This window comes from Passer montanus, unplaced genomic scaffold (genome assembly GCF_014805655.1).
Source record: "Passer montanus isolate IOZ18808 unplaced genomic scaffold, ASM1480565v1 scaffold61, whole genome shotgun sequence".
NCBI classification, from domain to species: domain Eukaryota; kingdom Metazoa; phylum Chordata; class Aves; order Passeriformes; family Passeridae; genus Passer; species Passer montanus.
Window position 1 is genome coordinate 2,645,716 of NW_024371149.1, and position 19,863 is coordinate 2,665,578.

Genomic DNA, 19,863 nt, shown 5'->3' on the forward strand with positions numbered 1-19,863 from the left:
GTGTTAAACTGATCCTGCATGCACATGTGCATTATTGTAGGAGAATTGTCTCATTTCACAGTGGAAGGAGAAGGCAACTTTAAGCTCCTGAAGAGAGTTCTTCCCCTGTGAAGTGGGCTGAGGGAAAGAGCCACAGAGCCATCTTTCAGAGCAGAGCTCAAACACTGCTTGAAGAAGTAATGTGCAGCGACACGAGCCTGGCTGCAGAAGGAAGCATCAGGCATATGTCTCTACTCTTGCACTACACTAAGAGGGAATTCTTCCCAGTATGACACAGTAGTCTACTGAAAACATTCTTTTAAGAGATGCACATTTTTAAGTACGGTTACTAATTCCAAATTAGAGTTCTCCTCTTAATAAGCAACAGAAGAATATGTATGACTTCAATAAACACATATCACAAAAGTCTACACAGATCATGCAAGCTCTGACATGCCCAGGTGTGGAGGCTAATGAATACACCGGCTATGAAACCTCAGTCTCAATTACAGTGTGTGTGAAAGATTGATATCACAATTCAGACAGCTTTGTCATTTTTTAATATGATCTTAGCAAGGGCTTGTTGGGTCAGATCTACTTTGTTATCTGCGGTTCTTTGCTTTGGGTTAATGAATATGCTGTTGAACTCATGAGTGTCTTTCCAGTAAGAGTGATATTTTTACTTGAGCTTTCAAGGACTGCAAATAGCACCATCAACCAGTGAGAAACCTTTTCTTATGGGAAGTAAAACATTAATAATTAGAAGGTAGAACTGCTCCTCTTCAATGTCTGTATCAGCATTGCTACCTCTAGAACCTGTCCTGTCTTAAGGCCGTGTCTTTTGCATTTCCTTCATGTACTGCAGTCTTAATCTCAGTGACATTTTATTTATAGTTCTGGCTTAGACCTCACAGTACCTCATCAAGTATGTTCAAATTGTCCCTAACCTCACTGGCAGGTGTTCTAACATCTCTAGCCATATCCTGCAGGTGCTATGAGTCATACAAGCTTATTCAAAAAGTGAAAGATCTGTGGGAATTTCCCCAGGAATGTAGTTACATCCACCATGACCATTAAATACACTTGAACAGTTTTGGAAAGACAAAGTCAAAATGAGTAGCTATTCTATAGAACTTTTCTTACAACAATGTAATTTTTTCAACACTCCATGGACTTTCTATGTATACTTGGCACAACATGCAACCACATTTTCCTAGTCTCTCACCCAAATTAACCACATGGTACCAAAACAGAGCAAGAGGAGTCATTTGAAAAAGCATGAATCAACTCAGAACTATCCTAACTCTGATTTTATGAAAGTAATGAGTGTAATAGTGAAGAACGAAATTTTGTTTCATTAGAGTTCTGTAGGCAAAACTGATCCTGCTGTCCTCAGGTAAAGAACAGTATTATTTGTTTTGAATTTGCTGCTGGAAGCAACAACATTCCAAGCTGTGGCAAAGGAAGAGTGCATTGCATGGGAAGTTTTTTCCCTTTTCTCTCAGACTGTAAAATAGAAGTGGAAGTCCAGGGTGTAGGAAGATTTGAGGAACCTCGCAGAAAAACTCATTTTCTCACTTTTTCACCACTTCACTGAAGAGCCTTTTACCCACCCCAGATCATTCCAATTTTCTGGGACCTGATTTTGTAGGACTTTGTGCTACAGTGCAAGTGCATATACTGTAAGCCTGGCCTCTGGTTGAGCTGGGGAAGAGTATGTGGTCTACTACCTAACCCACTCTCCACAACACTACCTCTCCTCAACAACATTCCTTCATCCAGCCCTGTCCTCCAAACCCATGCAGCACTAATTAGGTATGTTAAAAACAAATATTGAAGTAAGATGACAAGACAGAACACTACATAAATTAATTGTGCCAATGATGTTTCTATTTAACTTTAAAGATGTTTTTGGAAGGGGGGGTCCCAAAACACATGAAAGTCTGGGCTGATTACTTTCTGGTGTATTGCTTCTGTTCCATGACTTGAGTTTTACAACCTACCTTTCAGTTTAAGATAAGCTTTCCAAAGTCAAATAATATTTTGGACTCATCATCAAGGCCCCTACGCCTTGTCGTTTGTTGCTCACCAAGATAAACTTTGTCTCAAATTGAAAGTTAACATGATGTGGTGTCCTTTGAAAGTAGCAATTTCTTATTATTAGAAAATATTATTTTTTTTTTTTATAATTTATTATGCCTGTCATGGAGTATGTAGCTTGGTAGCTAGCTTGCATCTCTAGTTAAACTAATACAGCTCATCTGACTCTGTTAAACTACTGGTTTATCATTTTTATCCTCCCCTATTTCTTTTGTTGTTTGTTCTCTCTTGGAATCACCTCCATTTCCAAATATCATTAGGAATTGATGGACATAAGTTTTCCCATGCTTACTTGGACACAGTTCAAATGACTTATGAATAAATTGAAATGACTTATGAATAAATTAAGTTCCCCACACACGAAGTCCCATTGCTTAAGAAATCTCAGTGTACTGCTGGAAACAATCCTGGCTGGATGGGAAGATGAAATTGATTATTTAATAGAAGTTTTCCAACTCCTCCAGTTTTTTACCCTGTGGGCACAATGCTTTGAACTGGACAACTTCAGAAGTTTAATGAAATTTCTCCTACTTCTATCAAGGCTAAATCTAGCTCTTCAACAAAAGCAGTTTGCTGTTCATGAGCAGTACCTTTTCCCTTTAAAGGCTAGTCAGAATGTTTTTTTCAAATGTGGCTTCAAGAGACAGTGGAAGGAATACAGAAGGATTGGAATAAATCAAATATTAGTGTTCCCAAATTGGAGCCAAGCTTTTTTTTCCTACTCCATATTCAAGCAGAATTCACCATGATGTAAATGGCCCGTTTGCTTGGTTGAGACAAACTGACTGGCCTATGCATGGAAACAAGCAACCAGCACTTTCAATATGTAAGGGTGTATTTTCACCACAAAGACAGCTTAGAAGGCAGGTTTATCATTTGACACACATAAAAAGGAAAGTTTTATGGACAATTCTGTAAGAACAAACACTCATTATTGAGTTAGTTAGTAAATAATAATGATAACAGCATCAGACTGGTGACTGCCATCAATGAGTAATGAGCTTATACTCTTTCTGTATTTATTATTAGATTTCTGTGCTTATCCAAAATTGAGTGTAGCTTTGTTCACTACATATATCTTCATATTGCAATCAATATAATGGCACACTTTTCATAGACATCAGACTTTAATATTAATTTGCTCTTACTTATACATCACAGAAAGACACAGAACATCTTTACTTCTATGATAAAGCCCTCATTCAAAATAAAGTATGGTTATATCATCACTGGGGTTAAGAAGATTTTATGTTTACTACTCAAAAGATTAATGGGTCACTCAAGCATTTACATTCTCATACATTTTTATGACAGTGCTATGAAGTAAATTTGATATATGTTCAGAAGAGAATGATAGGTTTAAATGTCTAACAGCTGCTCTTTTGAATTTCAGCAATGTTTTAAGTGTTGCTACCATTTAGCACTTCCACTGCTCACTGCAATTTACTGTTTGCCAGCGTTAGTTATTTGTGTTTGCACAGGAAGACAAAGGAAAAGAATTAGGGGCAGCATAGGAACAGTTTTACTTTCTTTGAGCCACCTGAATCTAATCAATCTTATGGCAAGCACTGCTCTGGAAAAAACTGACACTTTTCAGAATGTTTATTGAAAGATTCCACTGAAAAAGCATCTTAGTCTGTGTGCAGAAATATACATCCTTTCCTGGATGTAGTTTGAAGCTTATTCCACATTTTGAAATACATTTGATGGCTCCAATATCGCAAAACCAGTTTTGATGAGTAAACAACCCAGAGGGGGGCTGATTTCAGCAAAACAGCCCATTGAAATTGCATGGAGTTGGGAGTGGCAGTAGCAGCAGGAAGTTCTGGTCTTTTAGCTCCAATCAACTGAAACGGCTTCAAATGCTGCTGCAGTCTTTTCCTATAGACCTGACACATACAACACTAAATGCAATGCACTGGGTACACTTCACTTAAGACAAGACTGTTTAACACAGCAGGGAAACACAGCTCTCTAATCACCCCCTACTACGAACCAGAGCCAACACAGGGGCAATTAAATAAGAAAGATCAGAATGTCACTACAGGCAAGAACAAGCTGTGTCAGGGGACAGGGCAGTGATCATTAGGGACCACACAGACCTGCTTCCACTTGCTTTTGTGACTCCATATATGGCATCAGTTGTTTCATGAGTACCTGCAGACTATAGCAGGCCCCCCAGCAAATACAGGAGGAGTGGATAGAGCAGGCAGCTGGGGATGCTGTACAAAACCCTTCTCTAGCCCACTCTATACTGTGTACAGAGACTCAGTTCTATGATGAAGTTACATATGTGACCACACATTCTCATTTGTTCCCGTTTTGAAGAGGGCTTAGTTCACCCCTGAGTCAGAGTTTCACAACTGCCTCATTATGTGAACAAGCAAAAGACAACTATGCTGAATTCCAAAAGCACACAATAAATCTTTCAGAAGCCTAATTTTATTTTAGGAATGGTGCCTCAGGCAAGACTTGTGTGGCTTAGAAAGGGAAAACGTTTAAAACATTTGCAAAAGTTCTGTAAACCTGGTTTAGCCAGTTTCTGCTCCATGTTACACTGTTCTGAAGAGACTTGAAGCTGAAGTTGGGAAATAGAAACAATACTTTGCCACTTATAGGAGACACAGGCTCTTGTTAAGTCTAAGGTTATCATTGCAACACACTTATTTCATAGTCAACATTGTGACTGCCTGGGGGAATATAGCATGGAATTTAGTCAAAGAAGGACTGTAATAGAGTTCTAAAATGGCAAGGCAGAGTTCATCACCCATGCTAAAATCACTTTCTGGTCGTGCAGAACAGAAAACACAATCCTGGTAAATACCAGCTATGCACCTCGCTGGGTTGGTTCTAACCCTCCTAACAAGGTTTTCACTGCTCCAAGCCCCATTACTCAACCCAATGACATCCTCTGGTCTAAGAGCTGTCTCCAGAAAAGCAATTGTAACAATTAGGTTTCGTCCCTGGCACCTCATAGCACCTCTATGAGGTGCTAATCCCTCAGTACCTGATCCACCATTAGACACCCACAACAAGAATCGAGTGACTTCTGCAGAGACAATCTGTGACTACCTATCATGTCTCACTGAAAGACACTTTGCCATGTGGGAAGTAAAGCAGGAAATGCTTACTAACTCTGCAGCAGGGCTTGATACTTTGGAGATACGAGAAAGGCTTAAAGGAGAAAGAGGGAGAAAAACAGAACCTAAGAGAATATTTTTATAATACGGAAACTAAAAGAGGGTGGAGTAGATTATTTATCATTCTCTGAGTGATGTGCATCTCAGAAGACTCTCTGTTCAACAACATTAGCAACCACCCAAAAAATCTATGAAAACTGAAGAACAAAAGGAGAAAACGTCTCGTGAGCTTTTAGATGCTGCAAAGGAGTGAGGCTTAGCTCACTCAGGCATGCAGAGTGAAGCAACAATTACAGAGCAGAAGTATCACAAAATAACTGTCCATTGTGATCTGGAAGCTGGCTAAGCAAAGCTTTGAAATAATTCAGAGTGGTGAAAAATGAAAAAATATGCAGAAAAAGTTTATAAGTTTTTAAAAGTCCAGTACAGATAAACTGACTGCTTAAGACATTTTAAGTAAAGCATACAAAAATTTGATCATTCAAATTATTGGTCACTTTGCCTAAATTCATTGTCCCTTGTTTCCCTGTGCTTGGGGATTCTGCTGTACACTGTAAGGCTCATACTAGTTTTCCACTTGTCACATATATTGATGAATGATTTTAAAGCATTTATTCATACTCAAAATGTGTCAGCAGAAATACAATTGTTTAAGTTATTTAGGATATAGCACTGTGGGTAAGAAATAACTCACTCCAACAGAAACATTTAGACTAACAACTTCCTAAGTTTTTTCAAAATGCTAATATCAAACTTCTTCCCACAAATATCTTCCAGAAGAGATTAATTTCCATAATGAATTTTTAAATAATTATAAATTAGGTTGACATTAGGTTGCATTAACATGTGAATTTAGAACAAAAAATTCTCAATATAATTTTTGAACAATTTCATTTCCAAGGTCAGATTCAGAATTCTTTTTTACTTAAATGCTTATTATGCAGGCAACTGTCCCCAAAAATAATTTTTAAAACGTATAAAAAACTAATCACAAATTTATATTATTATTTCTATTCAGTAAATCAGAAACAGCCTCTCATTATTATAATGGTGTTGTTTAGCATTATTTTTTTCTGTACATAGATTAGTTGCACAATTTCTCCAAGCATGCTTCATTATGACTAATAAAAAACACAGATAAATAAGTGTAGATACACAAATTAGGAAAGATATAATGTTAATAATGTTATTTTAATTTATACTCACAAGAAAACTTACAGCAAGGTATAAATTTACTTGCTGAAGAAAATAAATGAAAAGATAATGAAACTCTAATTAAAATTATACTCTGATGTACAGATGCAAGGATGAGCAATTCCAGCTAGAGCATCATTAACCATGTACAATAACATTTGTTTGTACTTATAGCTAGGCATGAATTGATTTTAAAAACCCCCAAGACCTCATTTCAGTATCCAAACACATGCTTAGTGCCCCCTAAAGATGGTGTGTTTAAGTTGCTCAATAGCAGCAGATTACCCACATGCTTAGGAGCAAGCCCAAGTGAGTGCTTTGCTGAATTCAAGTCAAAATGTGACTCAGTTACAGACTTAATTTAATTTGTGCTTCTGTGCTGCATGAGGGGCGGAGTGGGGAGATGTGGCAGCAGATAGCCTCATCTTTCATAATTTCGTATCAGGGGTGTGAATTGTGTCAGTCCTTGAACTCCTAGGGCAGAAGTGGGAGGGTTTAGCTCTAGAAGCTGCACAGACACAGCAAGAACATGGCTCACCCGCTGCTTGACAGCCAGCACAACTAGACTGATAGATATGCACTTAAAAGCAAAGGTGGGATCAAGATGTAAAGCACAGCACACCAAGATCACAGTGTCAGCACTCTGCATGCAAATTACATAGTGCATGCCACTGATACCATGCCATGCACAGCTGCAATTCTTTGTGTGTTTCTTTGCAAGAGCACACCACAGCTAATTCTGCATGCCAATTGCCTATGCAAAACAAATATGCAAAGTGAATACATATTTGCTTATACATAAAGATCAAAAGCACAGTGTCATACATTTTTTTTTTGAGGCATGTAATGAGTCACTGAAGAGCCACTAGTAGAGGGTAGGAGTCCTCCTTCAGTGCATCTAGATACACCCCTACCACAGTCTTTCTCATCTACTCGATCGGAAGCTGAGTATGTAGGGATTGTACACCTATGTCCTCTTTGAGGTCCTCAGACACCACAGATGCTCCTTATATCCTACAGCACCCTAGCAAACCAGCCCAGGCCAAATAGCTCAGCTGAGGCTCTTCTCTTTCCAGTCATTACCCCAAGGGTGTTTTTTGGTTTACATGTTTCATAGTACCCTGATGTTTGCCTTAAAGACAACTGACAGGTCGATTAAGAGACAGCAAATTCTTGCCTCTCTAAGCACAGAGAAGGAGGGAGTGAATAAACATGTACCCCTCTCCACTTTGAGGGGTTGGAAAGGTATTTCCAAAAGACATGAAATGAAATTCATTGATTTCCACATCCACCACAATCTCTTGATGACTCTAGAATAGCTGGAGTGAATAATCTAAGATGTAAGGATGCTGCAGCTTTGTTCTAAATTGCTCTGAAGTTTGTGCCACTTTGCAACTGCAAACAAAGTGGATCTTAAACCTTGCAAGTCAGAACTATTTGGTTTTACATTTGCTTCCCCAGGCTGATATGATGCAAAGATACTGATCAGTCTAGAATTACACACTAATTTTTATACACTTCTGAAGAGTCTTTATAGAATTAGAAACGTAAGACATTTAATCTAGTTACAATGAGTTCTTTTTTATCAGCAGCTATTTATATGCTTATGTTTTCACCATTATCTACACAAAACATTTTCAATCATAAAACCAGGCAGCATTCATTTTGGCTTTTGGCCTTCTATTTCTCATACCTCACTGATTATCCTGACCTGCCTTTAGACTAGCAGCACCATGCTTTCACAATTTTCACTTTGGGAAAGGTCTCTTCTTTGGAGCCCATGGAAGGCTCATGGGACATGGGACAAAGTACAAAACACTCCAGACTCAAGGCTTCAGCATTCACACTGTGGTCCGCATTAAAGACTGGATTATACAGCTAGAAAATTGACAAACAAAGAGACATCTCTGATGTTCTTAAATTCATTCTTACGGAGAAGGAAAATCTGTTATAGTATTTGTAAAAGGCTTCGCAGGAAAGGAATATTCATGGAAGCCTCTAGGAAAAGCATTTTTAAATATTACTGTACTTCCATTGAAATTAATGATACAAAAACTTGTTCACCTCAGGAACACGACTTCAATGTCTATAAATAAAACATAACTAGGAAGCTATAGAACATAAATGATGCCATTTTTCCTTTAATCTAATGGAAATAATCAGTCAACACTGTGTTTTAAGGAAACTTCTGCAGTTTATTCTTCCCACTGTACAATAATTTAATTTCTAGTCCTCTCAATAATCAAGAAGTCCTAGAGTCAGTCTAGATATTTGTTTGTTTCAGGCAAGAAAGAATTGAGCACCAGCAATTCTGCCTTATCTTCTCTTCCCAAGTTAAGGTTATTCTGACTTGCAAAGCTAGCTCATCAAAGATTGCAACAGCAGAATTTTGTTCTGAGCAGACATGCTGTGAAATACTAATAAAGGTTCAGGCAGAGCTAACACACAGGATACAGAGGAGATGCATCAAATTTATAAGGAGATTGTCTGTGGTAGGAAAAGGCTTTCCAAAAGGTGCTAGTGCTCTTTGGCCCTTTAGAGACTGTGGGACACAGCCTGGCCCCTGCTCTCTTCACCTTGTACCATTATTTTGCTGAGTTCACTCCAACAGCATACTGGCTGTAAAACAAAAGCTCAAGCAGTCCCAAGAGAGACTCTGTGGAGAAGAGGGGGAAAGGGCAAGGCAGGCTGCAATCAGCAAAGCTGGGCTTTGCCCAGAGGCCTGGGGGACAACACCAGCCATCGAAGTTCTTGCATAATCCTGTGTTTGCAAGAGGGACAGTGGCTCAGGGCGCTTTGAAAACCATGGATTCTCTGACCTGTCTTGGGAGCAGATGAAGCTTGGGCGGTAAACCTTTATTTCTCATTCCTGACAGATGAAAATGTTTTCTGCTAGTTGCCTTAAAGAAAAGCAAAAAGAAATGAAAGCAGACACAAGCTTTTTTAGCATTATTTGTTAATATTTTTTGGCAGCTGTACATGCACTACTCTCTTGCTGTGACCATAATCGAAGCCTAATGTTTCTCCCAAGGAATGCTGTGGCAGTATTCCCACCGACTGCACTGCAAGCAGACTTGGGGCCTTTGTTTGGTCAAAGCTGTTCCAGATGGAGTCCAGAGGATTCCCACCCGGCATTCCAGTTGTAAAGAATGACTCTGTCTTTCTCTTCCAACAGGAGTTCTCTGGCTCAAGGTACAGTTGACCTCTTAGAATCAACTGTGGAAACGACCCACTACCATTGTGCAGGATGACTGAACCTCTTGGGAGAGAAAGGCAATGCCATGTTTTATTACCTGCATAATCAACGTTAAGGTGCTTATATTCAGTATAATTCAGTTTCATATTGTTGTATATATTGAAAGGGTTTTTGCTGATCAAAGGAATGTAGCTGCTCCTAGGATAGAAATATAATTGTAGTACACCAATGGAACAGATTTTTGAAGGATGTGAATATGTAAATTCTGGTACTGGTGTACCTACCCACATCAAACCATACCAAGAGTATGATTCAGGAAAAATGTAAGGCACTCAGAAGGAAATCTTACAATCAAAAAAGGGAAAATTCTTTAGTTATTTTGGGATCTTTAATGGTGAAAAATTGCTTAGAAACTTATATTTACATCACACTTCATAAAGTACTAATATTTTCTACCATTATTAGTGAACTATTAGCCTAGCAGTAATTTTTGTGACAAGCTGAAGTGGGACTATTTGTCAGATGACAGATGTGCAGAAACAGCAAGCTTGCTGGTACTTTCTATTTCAAAACTCACTGGTCACTTCTGAAAATTTAGGCTGCTATTATCATTATATATTACTTTGAAACAAAACTCTTCCTCCCTTGACTTTGTTAGTAACTCACTGCTGATCTATGGCTCTAATTTTGTAAGCAAACTGGTGTTCATGAAAGTAGGACTTCTGAGCAAAGACTGCAAATTTAGGCCAGTAGAAAAATAACCACCCAAGTTACCACAATACCCAGCTTGAAATTTTGGTCCAAAGCATTGGATTTAACAATACCATAAAGCATTGCCAAGCTCTAAATTCAGATGAGAAGATTCACCAAATCATGCATAGAAATTTTTCAAATCCACACTTATTCATATACTTCCAGGATAAGAAACTAAACTTTGTCCTCACTTATGTTATGAGGCTGAGTCTGTACAGGCCCAAAGCCAAGTACCCTGATTAGTATTTTAATCAGAATACCAATATACAGACAAACAATGTGATACCTGTAAAGGATCCATTGGCACAAGGCACCTGCATGCTTAGATGGAAGATGTCTTGATGGGGATGGCTGCTGGTATAGGATGTTGATAGCTTTAGTAGACACTGCAATCACCAGTTTAAGAATTTGTTTCACAAATCCAGATTTCCTAGTTCTGGTCAGTTTAGGCTTAGAAACCTGACAGACTTCAGTGACATCCAAGCACCGTTACTGTGTTCTAAGAAAAATTATGCTATAATGTGACCATTTTATTATGGCATGCAATGAGGAACAATTGCACATACCAAGCAAATTATTTAGACATTCCTGTAACACATATAATATGCTTGTGCATTGAATCAACAATCTGAGAAAAACAGTAGTTCTGACCAATTATGTGGAGAAGAAAGCAAAACAATTAATATACAGACTTCACGTTCTTTTGAATTGTTACTTTACAAGACTAGGAAATACATATAAGTTTACAAAAGCTAACAGACAGCAGGGGTTGTGGGAGGGGAGCAACTTTTTTTTTCTACATTCACTGTTATTCACTGAAATAGGCTTGTTTGCTTGTTTCCTAGTATCTTGGGAGCAATGATTAAAAACAAACCCAACAATATTTTCTTGTAAGGTTCTGAAGCAAATAGCCCTCCTTTGACTTCACCAGACACTCAACTGGGCTTTGAGTAAAGTTGGTGATTGCCTCCAAGTGACTCAGCAGTGACCCAGACTTTGCAAGCAAGAAGTAGAAATAACTGTAATGCCTTATGGGCTTGCAAAACCTGTCCAACAGTTTTGCCTTTTTTAACGCACATTTCAATTTGATGAAAGATGGGCAAGGAGCAGAAAAAGCACACATAAGGTATGTGGTACTTTGTGTTCACCAGGCAAATCTGTATGACATTTTCTCCTTCCATTTTCTCGATGAGTGAGTGAAAGCTTGCACATGTTTGTCAGACTGGCTCTCCATTAAATGTCTCTTCATGGAAATAAGGGGATATTTATGCACAGTGACTAATGAATGGATGCATTCCAGCATCTGCTATTGTGTATTTCCTGTAAAGTCATTTATTATTCTATCTAACAAACACAGTGTTCTTGGGTTGATGCTTAAGATTAATGAGGCATTTACTCCTATTCAAGAAACAAGTTCAGAAGACGCATTTTCTCCCATTCAGCTGTGCTGATAGTTTAATTAATGCCATTAATACATATAAGTCACCAAGAACTGGTTTATGGTAACACTGAGGAAAGTTGGCAAAGCAAGGAAATTTCAGAGGTAAAGCTATAACATAACATTTCCTTTTGTTTCCAGGTAGTATAGGATTCTCCAGAGAGTGGGTGATCTTACAGACTACATGAGTAACAAAACCCCAAGATGTAATGAGCTGAGGTAATGACAGAATATCAGTCTTAACTCTCTGCTTGTGTGGGCTTAGTCAAATCCTTAATGTGATTTCACTACAAATTTATTTTTATGTAGATGCATGTAATATTCCCATCCCCGTGCCCTGCCACCCCCAGTATTAGAGACAAAAAGAAAGAAAATGGCCTTTTATTGAAATGTAAGAGTTGGTACTCTAGACCGTAACCAGTGCTATGGTCTATGGTTTAAAGATATATTAGGGGAATTTTTCAAAGTATGTACAGTTTCACTGATATGACAGGAGGAATTTAATGGCTCTTTCAGTGCTTTTACCATTTTTTTTCTCAAGCTTCTGCATGGTGCCTTTTTCTGTTGGGGATGCCTAATTGCCAGGCTCACGCCGGCCGGCACAGAAAGACACATGCAAACTGGAATATCACTGGGTTCACATTTCAGAAACAGAACTGGAAAGTGGAGTGAGCACGGGAATACACATGTTTAAGAAGGGGATAGAAAATAAAAATACAATGAAAAGGTGATACTTAACAGGGCTTCACAACCTTGGTCCCAGAAGAAAACAACACATAAAGGTACACCACTCAGGCATCAAAACAGGGGCCTTCTCACACTGGAGTCTTATCTAGAGCTAAATTTTCAATCACAGACTCATGACTGGGTTAACCTCCCTATTGTCAGCCAAAGTGATCGTCTCATGACCTCCCCAGATGCAGAAATTATGCACAAGAAGCACCTTGAAGACATCATTCTTACTGAAATAGGACAGCAGTACAAGGACCAGATCTACTAGTGATTCAGAAAAGTAAATGCAATAATCTACAGCTATATCACAGCTATAGACAGCTGCTTGCTGAGCCACTAGAGACAGAGCACTGGTTTAATTTGTTTTTAATTTGTTGAGGTTCCTAATGGAACCTTTCTTCCTCATTTTCAGTTTGTATCTCAAGGACTGGTAACAGCAAAAGAAATGAACATGACAATGACAAAAACCCAAACCAAACAGCCTTTCAGCATCATTTTAACTCTCCAAACAGGAGACATAAGCAAATCAAAGCACAACTGGCACTGGTCATAGAGGAGCATTAGATTTTAGTGTGCCCAGGCTGTTGGCAGTGCAATGCAGTGCTTTGTCACCACACAGCTTTGCAGCTTGAGCTAACACTTTCTAAAAAGCCACTCCCAGTCTGCAGTGGACAATTCCAGGTAGAGGGATGGATGTTGAGTTTGGTATAGTGCCTGGTAGGACAAGGGGCTCCTGGAGAGTTGTACAGACAAAAGCCCATTACTGCTCTGAGTGTTACTCCAATTGCTTAAGTAAATCAACAAAGTCCACATAGCTCAATAGGATAAAAAAGAGGCCTTGAGAGAGAAATTTAGGTCTTCAATAAATATTTCTAAAACCTATTCTTCAACAAAACAGTTTTGTTCATAGAGAAAATTCGATGATTAACAAAAGAACACTGGATGAACTGTATTTGTCACTTATAAAAACACCTTCTCCTCTTGCTGTCCTGGCCAGAAGCTCTGAAATGGCCATAATATTGTAGTAAATATCTGAGCCTGAACAGTGATGCTATCAACAGGTGCAAGGACATGCTATGGGCAACCATGCAGTAAGACTTGCTAGACAGGAATATACACACCACCCATCTCTTATTGTGGGAGTTATACAGATAGAATTACATGTCATTTGCCCAGAGAATAAAATATAACACACAGTCTAATTCTCAGCATCATTAAATCCAAAAACCTATTATTAAAATTTACTTCTCCAAGTTGTTTGTAAGAAGTTTGATCAACAGCCTCAAGAAATGTAATTTTTTTTTCCTGCAAGGGTTTCCTAGTACTTAGCCTGCAGCTGTTAGCATTGGATTTCAAGACACACTGTACTAAACTGCATTAGGCATGTGAAAGGACTTTCATTCCTCATTAGCTGCGCATAAGAAAGGATTGTAACTTTTTAAAAGAACTAAGCAGCTTTATAAAAAACTTGAATTTTGCTCTAACAAAAATCATACTTGTTAAAACTTCTTTTTTATTCCCAGCTGAACTATGCTTCAACTCAAAGCAAATAAAGTCATCAGTTGACTCCATTCTATTAGAGGACAGCATTTAGAAAGGGAGAAGGGGGAAAAAAGAAATAAAAAAAGAGTCCAATAGGTCTTTGAACAGTGGTCCCTTGTCTGTCACATCAAGACATGGCTTCTACTTCACACACTATTGACCACGAAAAGCAATCTTGCGACTTTTGAAGCCCCATCACAAAAAAAGAAGTGCGAGAGAAAACTTTTCTTGAAATGTCAAGGATGGGGGTCTGCCTCCTCTCAACTCCTATGATTAATGACTTGTGGCCTTCTTGTGTAGAGGCTGCTAATTAGCTTCAGACTGATTAGGGCTGCAGAATGCAAAATTCAGCTTGATAAACCTGGACAGTCTCCATTCCCCACCTCAAACAAGCCTGTTGCAGAAACTCTGGCATCTAGTTTTGTGGTAGCAACATTCTCCTTGGAACTAATGTAATTCCAAGAGACTCTGGGCTTCACCTACTAGAAACTTGAGCTGCAGTGTTTTTCTGTATAATTAACTTTCAGTCCTGTCCTAGTTACCTGCCCTTCATCTAAATACTTGCTTCACACTTTGAATAAGCAGACATCATATACTAAAAATTTAGTTAAAAAGTAAAACAAAATAGCACAGGGATACTTTTAATCTTCCATTATCCCCTTATTAACAAATGAGAGCAAGTTCATTAAAATGCTTCTAAAAAGTTGCACATGGCCTTCTTCGATGTTCTTTATAGATGCATTTAAAAAGAGAGCAGAAAAGCGGCAGTTCCTAAATTGTTATTGCCTAACATTTTGACCACCTGCTTTACTGGAATACATGCTGAACCCTTTATTTGGTAATAATTGCTTGCCATAGCTATAGAGGTGGAAGTCTATAACGCAGGGAGTTTCAATCCCTTCTGCCATGACCCCCCCTCCCTCTCTCCGTCTTTGATTAATTCTGCTTGTTACATTGATCTTCACATAGAAAAGCATTACATTCTACTGACACAGGAAGGTTGCAAATACATATGCCAGACTTTTAACATTAACCTCATCAAACTGATGCACTACAACATAAGGCTGATTAGCTTAATAACTGATTACTCATCCTCTGGGCACTAGCAACCAAAATTAGAAACTTTAGAAGCTCATAAAACAAAGTAATATGAGCTTATTTTTTCAGATACCTACAGTTCTGAAAGGGAAGGGAAGAAAAAATAATGTTTCTTGGCTAGTACCAAAGAGGGAAGTTTCTTGGTTTGGGTGGGATGGATTGAAATGCTAATTTCCTCTTTACTGAATAACACCTAGATAAAAAGATCACGTAAATATCTGTGCACAAAGATATATTAATAATTGAATTAATTTTAATTTCACACATACATATACAAGTCTGAATATCTTCAGTACATGAGCTGCTTGAACTCAAGAGGCTTCCTTTTTCCTTCACTTTTTCCACCCATGACTCGCACTGCTCTACCCCCACAGGGCACCTGTTACACCAGGTGCTGCATATTGTGAAGTGAAGAGAACTTGCTCTGGATTTCTCAGAGCATCCTTCACTTTTTCCACCCATTACTCGCACTGCTCTACCCTCACAGGGCACCTGTTACACCAGGTGCTGCATATTGTGAAGTGAAGAGAAAGTCATACTTCAAAAGAGTAAGTTCCAGTATTGCAAAAATACTTCCACATGAGTAGGCAGCAGGCCTTGCCAAAGGGGAGAGTTTGCAGGGGTAGTGCTCAATTTATGATGAAAGGCAACAGGTGGCCATTGGAAATAGTAACTTAAGGGGCCATGAGATGACTGCGATAGACAATGCAGGGACAGGGCATCATCCACAGCCTCTTTCAGGTCCCCAACAGGAAGCCTAAGTTTATGCCTAACTTGTAGCATGCAAGCAACCTTTCTGAAGCCAGTAGTAACCAGATTGTTAAGTACTTGTGTGTCTATGCATTTATTTTCACTGTAATTATGCAGCATGTGCACTGTGTGGTGTAAACACTAACAGACCAACCTCAGCATTCTGTAAGGTAGCACAGTTCCTCCATCATCAATATATTGCTCAGGATCTGAGATTCAACTTATTGTTTATAAGCATTTTTCTATGCCTTACCCTGTTTCTTTTTTGCCTTGTTTTGCTTTCAGAAAGGCTCTCTGTAGTATCATAACTCACAATCTTTCTAGTCAAGACTTTGTTTATAAAACCTCTATTGTTCCAGAACAATGGAGTTGTGACCTGTTTGAAGGCAGGACTGCAATCAGGGCCCTCTCCGTACTTTCTCAGGGTGCACTTTATGACCAAGAGAATAGACCACACAACCCTATTGATGTCAACCAGGAGGAGAAAAATAGGCTCCCTCAATAAATCTCAACATAAATCTTCTTGCCCTATCTCACCATCTGTATTCACCTAAAGCACAAAATTAATAAGCAGAACAAGTATCCCCAAGCCTAAAAGATTGAAATACTGCTTGCGGACCAAAACAGATTTGTTTCATACTTAGGGCAGTTTTGAGGAATTCACAGGCATAGAAAGCAACAGGTGGAAACATAGCTTGGGCCAAGACAAAGTGAATGAGATTGACCCTAGCATCATGAATATGCTTCACTCTTCTGTGTCAGTTCCCTGCTATAAATTTCCTCAGTGGCAGGTTTGTGGCTTCTGTTGCTTTCTTATTACCAGTGACTTTGGTTTTCTAATTTTGCCTTCAATGTTACAGAACAATTATCCACACAACACAAGCACTAGCAGTGAGACAGGCACAGCTTTTTTCATTATAGGAAAATCCCACATTCTGTAGTTCTGGTTTTGAAGGTCAGGAAGGGCTGCTTAGAAGAGGTTGAGGATGACCATGTCTTTTTTGAAATATATTTCTAGCCACTCATCAGTGGCACTCAACCTCATTCAGATTTACACATTTTTTGTACATATGTTAAGAACATGAAGTAAGATAGAGAAATCTGCAGACAAAAAAAAAAAGAGAAGGGTTTTCCTTAACTTCAGCAGAAAAACAGCTTTCACGTGTTGCTTAGGTATATTCTAGACAGTTAAAACATGTGCATTCAATATAAATTTTCATTATCATTCATGAAAGAGCAAAACAAAAAAACAGAGCAAGTACTAAAACAAGTAAACAAATGGAGCCTCCAACTGAATTGCATAAGTGTTTGTGGGAAAACTGAAAGCACTTCATAGCAGTGCTACCTTTTTGTCCAGTGTCAATACATCTTCTAGCACAGCAGGGTTCCAGATTGTGACTAAGTCTTTCAAACAGTGCTGCATTGAGCAACAACAGTGTAAAGACAGCTAAAGCCAAGCTATGTCTAAATTCGAATTGTTATTTATGTTTTTAAGCATTCACTCCATTTTGACAGCAATAAAATCCTTCTATAATGTCTTCCATCTGAGCAGAGCATATCAAAGTGCTTTGCAACAAATTACTGGTTAAAATGTGTAAAAGAAATTTAATTGTTATAATGGAAGGCCAAAGATCTTAGTCAAGTCCTGCTAGAGGGAAAATTCTACTGTAAACTCATCAGTACTAAAAGCATGACAAAACCTGATTTTATCAAGTTATATTTCTGCTGAATCAAGACATATTTATCATATACAACCTTATATAACAAATTCCAGGCAACTTGTTATATTGCTGGTTAGAAAACACTTCAGTTTAAAATTATTGTTCAGGTACCATTAGTAAAATTGCACACTTATTAGTAATATAAGCTATCATACCACATATGTAGATCTGTATGTGCTGACCTGGTCGTACCTTCTCAATGACTAACTCCAGATGAGTGAAAAAATAAGTGGGGGGGGGAAACACCCCTGTGAAGCAAACACTCACCTTGGATGTTCTCAACAGAAGAGAAGGAGAGCAATCAGAGCTCCTTATGTGAGAGACACATGCAGGAGACCAGTTTAGGGGTGAAGTAAGGCAGGGGAATCCACTGCTGTTTCTCCAGGACTTGTGAAGATAAAAAGGAGTTGTCCATAGAGCACCTTCCATGAGGAATTAATTAATTTCTCTGTGTTGAAAATATAAGGGGGAAAAAAAAAAGAGCAACCTTAAAAAAAGCTCAGTTAAGATATCCCTTCACTGACTCCCTCCAGATAGGCAAACCTATTTAGAACATCCACAATCTATTCATGTAGTAGCACTGAAATTATTAAAAATGTGTAAAAATTTAACTACTGCTAGTAAAGCTAGAATAACTATGCTTTTCTCTAGCATAAATTATTTTACAAGGTACTATAAAGCAACCCTACCATGCACAGACAATGCCTTTGCTCCCAAGTAATATGCAAAACTCTTTGTTAATCCACCTCGCAGCTTTTATAGTCTGATGATTGGTTCAACAGCTGAGTATCAGCACCAAATCAATTCAGGTGTCCTTGTTAATACCTTCACTCACCGTGGCTACAGGGCATAGGCTGATTGCCTGAGTGCTGAAGGGATGACAACAACACCCAGCTGCCACTACTCCTATCAGCAGAGGACCAGGGGAAGGCTGTAAGGATAACTGGAGTTCAGGGGATGCTGCAGTACCATAGAAGAGGGTAAGGTAGGGTGGGACCAGGGGTACAGCTGCCCAGGCATCCCTGTGTCCACTGAGATACTGCACAGGAAATTAAGTGTGGCAGTTGAGAAGTGAAAATGCTTACATCTGTGTTAGAGATTGTGTGTCTGAAGCACAACACATCAGCAGGTGGCTGAGGAGTTGGAAGTAACAACCTGAGACATCAGACTGTAGAAGTGTTAGAGGAGGCTCGAGGGAAAAGAACTAGAGAACAGATCTGAGGATGTGAAGACCTGTGATAACAACTCAAAAAATATATTCGGGTTATGCATCTGTTTAACAAATTAAGATACCTGAAAATAGACTGTTTGAATACTTTGTAATAAGTCTAGAAGAGTGTAGTAGGGCCAACCAAGTCAGCATCAGAAATAATTATAGGTCTAACAGTGAGACCATCACAATCTACAGACACTCTTGAGGCAATAAGAATACAATGGTTTGGTTTGAAAGTGACCTTTAAGGTATTCCAGTTCTAAATCCTCTCCTGTGGACAGGGACAGCTTCCACTAAACCAGGCTGCTCAGAGCCCCATCCAACCTGATCTTGAATACTTCCAGGGATGGGGCATCCACAGCTTCTCCAGGCAACCTGTTTTAGATGTTCTGTGCTCTTAGACAAATTGTGTGTAAGCCTTTGAGCATACAATCTTTTGTTTGATGGCATGAAGGATCTAAAAATTGGTTACATGGGCAAACCTGGCCCCTTGGTGTTTTGTATATGATGCACAAAACTTTGAAGAAATATATTTCTTATTGCACAATATAAACCAGCTCTCCCAAGCTAGGTCATAACTGATTGAGGGACACCCAGAGCTTCTATTTCCACTTAATAACTAGGAAACTATTTTCAGCAATTTGTGTGTACTACAAAGCTACCCAAACCACAAACACTGTGCATTTTTAGATGCTGTATAAAAATTAGTGCCGTGGGATGTGTGTGGGAAATAACCAGTACTTAAAGTTGGTAATTAAAATTATTGATAATAGCCAAAAAAAAAAATCCAGTCTCCAAGCAAGTCATCATAATGTTTAATAATTGATTGTAATTGTAATAAATACTAATGAATTCATTTATAAAGTAATATAGCTTTATATGTTTATTCACTCTCCTAAGAAATATTTGTGTTGTGTTATGTCAACAATTTAATACACTAATATAATTTATAATTATGTATTATTACTTTCAGCACTTAATAAAAAGCAGTTGTTTCATATAAATAC

At 38.5% G+C, this 19,863-nt stretch overlaps 1 long non-coding RNA gene across 1 annotated transcript in view; it reads right to left on the bottom strand.

The window, feature by feature from the left end:
* The window catches only part of LOC120510970, a 45,079-nt gene extending 27,045 nt beyond the window's left edge, over positions 1–18,034 (bottom strand). Inside the window, exon 1 of the long non-coding RNA XR_005629644.1 lies at positions 17,911–18,034. This is a non-coding gene — a long non-coding RNA (uncharacterized LOC120510970). The remainder of the gene's footprint in view (positions 1–17,910) is intronic.
* Between the last annotated feature and the right edge of the window lie 1,829 nt (positions 18,035–19,863).